The sequence below is a fragment of the Amblyraja radiata genome, chromosome 8 (assembly GCF_010909765.2).
Source record: "Amblyraja radiata isolate CabotCenter1 chromosome 8, sAmbRad1.1.pri, whole genome shotgun sequence".
Taxonomy (NCBI): domain Eukaryota; kingdom Metazoa; phylum Chordata; class Chondrichthyes; order Rajiformes; family Rajidae; genus Amblyraja; species Amblyraja radiata.
This window is the reverse complement of record NC_045963.1, coordinates 64,949,966-64,959,685: the sequence shown is the minus strand read 5'-3', so window position 1 is coordinate 64,959,685 and position 9,720 is coordinate 64,949,966.

Sequence of the window (9,720 nt, the reverse complement as noted above, 5' to 3'; positions counted from 1 at the left end):
TACCACCATATCGTCTCTCACCATACCGTCTCTCTGACTGCCAACCTCAGCCACTATCCAACTTACAAATATACCAATTAGGAATGGGAATAGACCATTCAGTCCCTCAACACCTCTGCCATTCAGTATGATCACGGGTAATATAAACCTCTGCTCCATGTCCCTGAACATCTCATCCTTTGCTTATCTAGACTATATCTACCTCCGTCTTAAACTTATTCAACAACTCTACTTTCATTAGCCTTTGAGTTCCAGAGACTCACCACCCTCTAAGAATCATAGTCATACAGCACAGAATCAGGCCCTTCAGCCCATCTCATCCATGCTGACTAAGATGCTCATCTATGCTGGTTCATTTTCCAGTATTTGACCCATTGCTCTCTGAATCTTTCCGACCCATGCATCTGTCCAAATGTTGTATTGTACCTACCTCAACCACTTTCTCTGGCAGCTCATTCCATATATGCGTGAGAATGTTGTCCCTCAAAATCCTATGAGGTCTTTCCCCTCTCATCGTAAACCAATTCCCTCCAGTTCTTGATTCCCCTGTGTGCATTCACCCAATGTCCCTCAGGATTTCATACACCTCTATAGGCTCATAACTCTGTTCACTGGATGGCTATAGATTGAATGGTAAGATCCTTCTGTACATCAATGCTGTCAAGGGTCTTGCCATTGACTGTATGTTTATGCTTGGTATTCTCTGTCCCAAAGTGCAACACATCCAAATTACACAGATTAAACTCCATCTGCCATTTCTTCGCCTACACCTAAAACTGTTCCCCACACCAGAGGTAAATAAAACTAGAGGACAGATATAGGGCAAGTAGTAAGAAATTTGGAATCTGATGGGGACCTTTATCACCCAGAGTGTGGTGAGTAGCTCGAATGCACTGCTAGTGAGAATGGTGGAAACAGAGTCACAGTGAGCATTTGATGAACCCAAATCACTTGAGCAAGGACTAGGTGCTCAGGGGCAAGAGCTAGGTGTTCAGAAATGGGATGCTCAGGATATCCACCAGATAGCATGGATGAATTGGGCTGAATGGCCTGTTGCTGTGCTTTACAATACTATGAATGAAATTTACAGTACAGCAGGCTGCATTCCTCTGATACGTCAATTCCTCTTAAATGTTTCTAGAGTTATAGAGTGATACAGTGTGCAAACAGGCCCTTCGGCCTAACTTGCCCACACCAGCCAACATGTCCCAGCTACACTAGTCCCACTTGCCTGTGTTTTGTCCATATCCCTCCAAACCTGTCCTATCCATGTAACTGTCTAAATGTTTCTTAAACTTTGGGATAGTTCCAGCCTCAACTACCTCTGACAGCTTGTTCCATACACCAACCACCCTTTGTGTGGAAAAAGTTAGCCCTTAGATGCCTATTAAATCTCTACCCTTTCATCCTAAACCTATGTCCTCTGGTCCTCAAATACATTTCGAGGAAATACATTTTCTACATTTATTTTATTCTGAGATGTTGGTTTTCCCAACTATTTTGGCTTGATTAACATCTCTGAAACAAGCCTATGGTATTGACAGGGATCAGCCCTTTTGTCAATCTCTGATATGTAGAAACGTGTATCAGATACAGGTGGCTTAATGGCAATGCAAAGACATTCTCCCAACCAAAGCCAATTACAGTGAAACCTCTGCTACTCTATCGGAAGGTCAATTGGTCTTGGCTCTCATCACAGCTGAAACATATGCCCAGGATCATCTGTGTAAATAAAGCACAAAGTTCTGGTGTAACACAGCAGGTCAGGCAACATAGAAAATAGGTGCAGGAGTAGGCCATTTGGCCCTTCGAGCCTGCACCGCCATTCAATATGATCATGGCTGATCATCCAACTCAGTATCCCGTACCAGCCTTCTCTCCATCCCCCCTGATCCCTCTAGCCACAAGGGCCACATCTAACTACCTCTTAAATATAGCCAATGAACTGGCCTCAACTCTCTGTGGCAGAGAGTTCCAGAGATTCACCACTCTCTGTGTGAAAAATGTTTTTTCTCATCTCGGTCCTAAAGGATTTCCCCTCTATCCTTAAGCTGTGACCCCTTGTCCTGGACTTCCCCAACATCAGGAACAATCTTCCTGCATCTAGCCTGTCCAACCCCTTAAGAATTTTGTAAGTTTCTATAAGATCCCCCCTCAATCTCCTAAATTCTAGCGAGTACAAGCCGAGTCTATCCAGTCTTTCTTCATATGAAAGTCTTGACATCCCAGGAATCAGTCTGGTGAACCTTCTCTGCACTCCCTCTATGGCAATAATGTCCTTCCTCAGATTTGGAGACCAAAACTGTATGGAATACTCGAGGTGTGGTCTCATCAACACCCTGTACAACTGCAGTAGAACCTCCCTGCTCCTCTACTCAAATCCTTTTGCTATGAATGCTAACATACCATTCGCTTTCTTCACTGCCTGCTGCACCTGCATGCCTACTTTCAATGACTGGTGTACCATGACACCCAGGTCTTGTTGCATCTCCCCTTTTCCTAATCGGCCACCATTTAAATAAGTCTGCTTTCCTGTTTTTGCCACCAAAGTGGATAACCTCAGATTTATCCACATTATACTGCATCTGCCATGCATTTGCGCACTCACCCAGCCTATCCAAGTCACCTTGCAGCCTCCTAGCATCCTCCTCACAGCTCACAGCTTGGGCACCAACATACGTGGTGTCCAAGCCCTCCACAGATTCTGCCTGGCCCACTGGGTTCCTCCAGCACCTTGCGTTTTACTCGATTACAACATCTGCAGTTTTTGCCTGTTCATCTGTCTAAATCTCTATTGTGCTTCCTGTTAAACACATTAAAGACTCAGTTTTAACATGCATATCAATGCCTTTTGTCTTTCTACAGTTGCCGTCTTATGCCCTGTTAATAAACCCCAGGAAAACCTTTGGACATTGACTTTCCAGGCTTCATAAATCATTTACTAATCTTTGGTTGCAGTGGCCAGTGGTGTGAATGCCTGTCTCATAAGAACAGTGAAAGGCTACCACTGCCCCTCAATCTACGATGCATTTCAGTTCAATCAACACACTCAGCTTAGGTCTGTCTCATTGAAGCACACATGTTGACAAGAGTCCACTGATAGTATAATATATGTATATAAGCAAACAGGCCCTTCGGCCCACCATGTCAGTGCTGGGATCAAGTATCCATCTGTATTAATCCCAAGTACTGGCACTTGGTCCGGTGCTGAATTCCCCCTTTAGTAGGAATCCTTGCAGTTCTCCAGACCTCAGGTATAGCCACTCTTCCAGCATCCCTAGACTGCTCAGCCTGTGCCATCACATTGGCACACCTGCCCTGTGGTAGCATCACCCAATGTCTGGACCTGTAACATTTTAGCACAGGTATTGAGCAGAAGCATGGATTTCCCTTTGGTCATTGCATTAGAGGCTGGCTCTGGGATCCTGCACTAATGTCTAAAAATCTAACACTCTGACCAAGCGGACAAGATTTCCTCCTGACTCGTGGTTTGTCAGTTATGTATCGATTGAACAAGAATGCAGAATACACTGAGAGGTCCAAGGAGCTGAGGCAGCTTCCACCAGGGTAGGTGTGGGTCATGCCAGTGAGGGAAGGCAGCATCGCAGAGCCCCTTGGTGACGTTGAGAATATACAAATTAGTAACGGGAGTAGACTATTCAGCCTCTCGAAACACCTCTGCCATTCAATATGATCACGGATAATGTGTCTATAACCTTTGCTCCACATACCTGACCATCTCATCCCTTGCTTATCCAGAATATATCTACCTCCATCTTAAACTTATTCAAAAACTCTACTTCCATTGGCCTTTCAGGGAAATGAGTTCCAGAGACTCGCCACCCTCTGAGAATCATAGTCATACAGCACAGAATCAGAGGGTGATCCTTCCCATCCATCATCATTGCGGCACGGTGGTGCAGCAGTAGAGTTGCTGTCTTACAGCGCCAGAGACCCGGGTTCGATCCTGACTACAGGTGCTGCCTGTACGGAGTTTGTATTTTCTCCCTGTGGTCGCATGGGTTTGCTCCAGTTTCCTCCTACGCTCGCAAGGCATGGAGGTTTGTCAGTTAATTGGCTTAACTAATATTGTAATTTGCCCCGAGTGTGTAGGATAGTGCTAGTGTACAGGGTGATCGCTAGTCAGTGTGGATTCGGTGGGCCGAAGGGCCTGTTTCCGTACTGTATCTGTAAAGCCTAAAAGTCTTAAACCAGTGGTGACCAGTCGCAGTTCTGGGTGGCAAGGGTCAGGCATCCCTGACTCTCTCCCCTCCTGCTCCCTTCATGGTGTTGACTGACAGCGTGGCTAGTTCTGGAAAGTTGGCAGGTTTCCCCAGTCACCAATGGAGGTTGGAGCTGAGAGTTTTTGAGAACTGCACTCAGGCTATGATACAAAGAGACCTCGACTCAGCTACAGAGCCCAGCCTCTAACGCAATGGCCTCATACGAGAGCAAGCACATGCCCACTGCGAATCTGATGGTGTCCTCCACTCCTTTAAAGAATCAATAGACACCATTGGGATACATCACAGCTTGGCACGGCAACTGCTCTGCCCAGGTCCGTGAGAACTAGTGAACGTAGCCCAGTCCACTACACATACCAGCCCCCCCCCCCCATTGTCAACTGCACACGTACCTCACACTGCCTCGGGTAAACGGCCAGCATAATCAAAGATCACTTACACTCCCCCCCCCCGTCATTCTCTCTTCTCCCCTCTCCCATCAGACAGAATATACAAAAGCTTGAAAAACATGTAGCACCAGATTCAGAAACAGCTTGTCCACTGCTGATATCCGAGGATGTATTCCTGACCCCCCAAACTACCTTGTTGTGACCCTTGCATTTAGTTACCTGCTCTTTATCCATCGTTGTAGGACTATATTCCGTACTATTATTTTCTCTCTTGCTCTACCTAATGGATGATATAATCTGCCTGCAAAGCACACAAAACAAAAGTTATTCCACTGGATCTAGATACACATGACATTAATAAAATATTATCCCTATATATGGTTTTAATTTGATGGAGCGAAGTGGCGTTTCATTTAGTGAGGGCATTTCTTGATCTGTTGAAACCTTATCCATCACTGCGGGGTGTCACTGTAACAGGCATGTTGACGTGGAAAGTAAAACAACTGTAGATATGGAAATTCTGAAATAAATTGGCAAACACAGGGAATACTGAGGCAGAACCAGCGTCTCATGTTGATGCAAGACAGCTGATAGACATGAGGATTTGTTGACTTCACAGTATAGTCAAATTATCTGATACAGCTGCTTGAATTCAGGATGGCCCCATACCGAGAGGGAACACACACAACCAGATTGCAGCATCTGCAGTCTCTTGTGTCTGTCTCCCTTTTACTGTGGAACGAGTCCCAAGGATCAGCACAGAGATGGGGAAACAGTCCGTATGTAGGAAAGAACTGCTGATGCTGGTTTAAATTGAAAGTAGACACAAAATGCTGGAGTAACTCAGCGGGACACTCAGTGGGACACGCACCCATTCCTTCCCTCCAGAGATCGATCCTGCCTGTCCCGCTGAGTTACTCCAGTATTTTGTGTCTATCTTTGAGGAAACAGTCAGCATAGCTTTAGCATGTAGAAGTGTTTTGCACAGGAACTGGCCTTTTGGCCCACCAAGTCTGTGCCCACCATGATCAAAATCGAACTAATTCCATCTGCCTACGGATGGACTTTTTAAGACTTTAGATACAGTGTGAGAACAGGCTAGCCATCACCCATACACTAGCACTATCCTACACACTCAGGAAAATTTACGATTTACAGAAGCTAATTAGCCTACAAATCTGTCGTCTTTGGAGAGTGAGAGGAAACCAGACCATCCGGAAAAAAACAACGTGGTCACAGGGGGAATATACAAACTCTGTACAGACAACACCCATACCATAGTCAGGATCGAACCCGGGTCTCTGGTGCTGTAAGGCAGCAACTCTACCGTGGCGCCACCGTGCCGTCTTTCATATCCCTCCATTCCCTGCCTGTTCACGTTCATCTAAATGCCTCTTAAATATTTCTGTACAGATTACAGTAATTGGGCTGTTAATGTTACAGGAGTTATACAAGAATGATCCTAGGAATGAGTGGGTTAACATATGATGAGCGTTTGACGGCACTGGGCCTGTACTCACTGGAGTTCAGAAGAATGAGGGGGAACCTCATTGAAACATATCGAATAGTAAAAGGCTTGGATAGAGTGGATGTGGAGAAGATGTTTCCATTAGTGGGAGAGTCTTAGACTTGAGGTCATAGCCTCAGAATTAGAAACATAGAAACATAGAAATTAGGTGCAGGAGTAGGCCATTCGGCCCTTCGAGCCTGCACCGCCATTCAATATGATCATGGCTGATCATCCAACTCAGTATCCCGTACCTCCCTTCTCTCCATACCCTCTGATCCCCTTAGCCACAAGGGCCACATCTAACTCCCTCTTAAATATAGCCAATGAACTGGCCTCGACTACCCTCTGTGGCAGAGAGTTCCAGAGATTCACCACTCTCTGTGTGAAAAAAGTTCTTCTCATCTCGGTTTTAAAGGATTTCCCCCTTATCCTTAAGCTGTGACCCCTTGTTCTGGACTTCCCCAACATCGGGAGCAATCTTCCTGCATCTAGCCTGTCCAACCCCTTAAGAATTTTATAAGTTTCTATAAGATCCCCTCTCAATCTCCTAAATTCTAGAGAGTATAAACCAAGTCTATCCAGTCTTTCTTCATAAGACAATCCTGACATCCCAGGAATCAGTCTGGTGAACCTTCTCTGCACTCCCTCTATGGCAATAATGTCCTTCCTCAGATTTGGAGACCATAACTGTACGCAATACTCCAGGTGTGGTCTCACCAAGACCCTGTACAACTGCAGTAGAACCTCCCTGCTCCTATACTCAAATCCTTTTGCTATGAAAGCTAACATACCATTCGCTTTCTTCACTGCCTGCTGCACCTGCATGCCTACTTTCAATGACTGGTGTACCATGACACCCAGGTCTCGTTGCATCTCCCCTTTTCCTAGTCGGCCACCATTTAGATAATAGTCTGCTTTCCTGTTTTTGCCACCAAAATGGATAACCTCACATTTATCCACATTATACTGCATCTGCCAAACATTTGCCCACTCACCCAGCCTATCCAAGTCACCTTGCAGTCTCCTAACATCCTCCTCACAGCTAACACTGCCCCCCAGCTTAGTGTCATCTGCAAACTTGGAGATATTGCCTTCAATTCCGTCATCCAGATCATTAATATATATTGTAAATAGCTGGGGTCCCAGCACTGAGCCTTGCGGTACCCCACTAGTCACTGCCTGCCATTGTGAAAAGGACCCGTTTACTCCTACTCTTTGCTTCCTGTTTGCCAGCCAGTTCTCTATCCACATTAATACTGACCCCCCAATGCCGTGTGCTTTAAGTTTGTATACTAATCTCTTATGTGGGACCTTGTCGAAAGCCTTCTGGAAGTCCAGATACACCACATCCACTGGTTCTCCCCTATCCACGCTACTAGTTACATCCTTGAAAAATTCTATAAGATTCATCGGACATGATTTACCTTTTGTAAATCCATGCTGACTTTGTCCAATGATTTCACCACTTTCCAAATGTGCTGCTATCCCGTCTTTAATAACTGACTCTAGCAGTTTCCCCACTACCGATGTTAGACTAACTGGTCTGTAATTCCCCGTTTTCTCTCTCCCTCCCTTCTTAAAAAGTGGGGTTACGTTTGCTACCCGCCAATCCTCAGGAACTACTCCAGAATCTAAAGAGTTTTGAAAGATTGTTACTAATGCATCCACTATTTCTGGAGCTACTTCCTTAAGTACTCTGGGATGCAGCCTATCTGGCCCTGGGGATTTATCGGCCTTTAATCCATTCAATTTACCCAACACCACTTCCCGGCTAACCTGGATTTCACTCAATTCCTCCAACTCCTTTGACCCGCGGTCCCCTGCTATTTCCGGCAGATTATTTATGTCTTCCTTAGTGAAGACAGAACCAAAGTAGTTATTCAATTGGTCCGCCATATCCTTGTTCCCCATGATCAACTCACCTGTTTCTGACTGCAAGGGACCTACATTTGTTTTAACTAATCTCTTTCTTTTCACATATCTATAAAAACTTTTGCAGTCAGTTTTTATGTTCCCTGCCAGTTTTCTTTCATAATCTATTTTTCCTTTCCTAATTAAGCCCTTTGTCCTCCTCTGCTGGTCTCTGAATTTCTCCCAGTCCTCCGGTATGCTGCTTTTTATGGCTAATTTGTACGCATCATCCTTCGCTTTGATACTATCCCTGATTTCCCTTGTTATCCACGGATGTACTACCTTCCCTGATTTATTCTTTTGCCAAACTGGGATGAACAATTTTTGTAGTTCATCCATGCAGTCTTTAAATGTCTTCCATTGCATATCCACCGTCAACCCTTTTAGAATTAATTGCCAGTCAATCTTGGCCAATTCACGTCTCATACCCTCAAAGTTACCTTTCTTTAAGTTCAGAACCATTGTTTCTGAATTAACAATGTCACTCTCCATCCTAATGAAGAACTCAACCATATTATGGTCACTCTTGCCCAAGGGGGCACGTACAACAAGACTGCTAACTAACCCTTCCTCATTACTTAATACCCAGTCTAAAATAGCCTGCTCTCTCGTTGGTTCCTCTACATGTTGATTTAGATAACTATCCCGCATACATTCCAAGAAATCCTCTTCCTCAGCACCCCTGCCAATTTGATTCACCCAATCTATATGTAGATTGAAGTCACCCATTATAACGGTTTTGCCTTTGTCGCACGCATTTCTAATTTCCTGTTTGATACCATCTCCAACTTCACTACTACTGTTAGGTGACCTGTACACAACACCCACCAGCGTTTTCTGCCCCTTAGTGTTTCGCAGCTCCACCCAAACCGATTCCACATCCTCCAAACAAATGTCCTTCCTTTCCATTGCGTTAATCTCCTCTCTAACCAGTAATGCTACCCCACCTCCTTTTCCTTTCTGTCTATCCCTCCTGAATATTGAATATCTCTGGATGTTCAGCTCCCAGCCTTGGTCACCCTGGAGCCATGTCTCCGTGATCCCAACTATATCATAGTCATTAATAGCTATCTGCACATTCAACTCATCCACCTTATTACGAATGCTCCTTGCATTGAGACACAAAGCCTTCAGGCTTGTTTTTACAACACTCTTACCCCTTATACAATTATGTTGAAAAGTGGCCCTTTTTGATTTTTGCCCTGGTTTTGTCTGCCTGCCACTTTTACTTTTCACCTTGCTACCTATTGCTTCTACCCTCATTTTACACCCCTCTGTCTCTACGCTCACACATTTAAGAAACCCTTTCCCTTTAACTCCATCCTCCACTATCCCATTCATAGAAACATAGAAACATAGAAAGTAGGTGCGAGAGTAGACCACCAGGTCCGTCGAGCCCGCACCGCCATTCGCTCATGGCTGAACACTAAACAGACACACTTACCCACAAACAGTAGACACAAGACACAGAACACAAGACACTACCCTCCCCTTTATACCGCTATCACCCCTCTCCACCCCAAGAACCTCGTGATCTCCTGGGGGAGGCAAAAAACCGGATAAAAACCCAGGTCCAATTCGGGAAGAAAATCCGGGAAATTCCTCTCCGACCCCAATCCAGGCGATCGACACTTGTCCAGGAGATCACTCAGGTCTTACTATACTA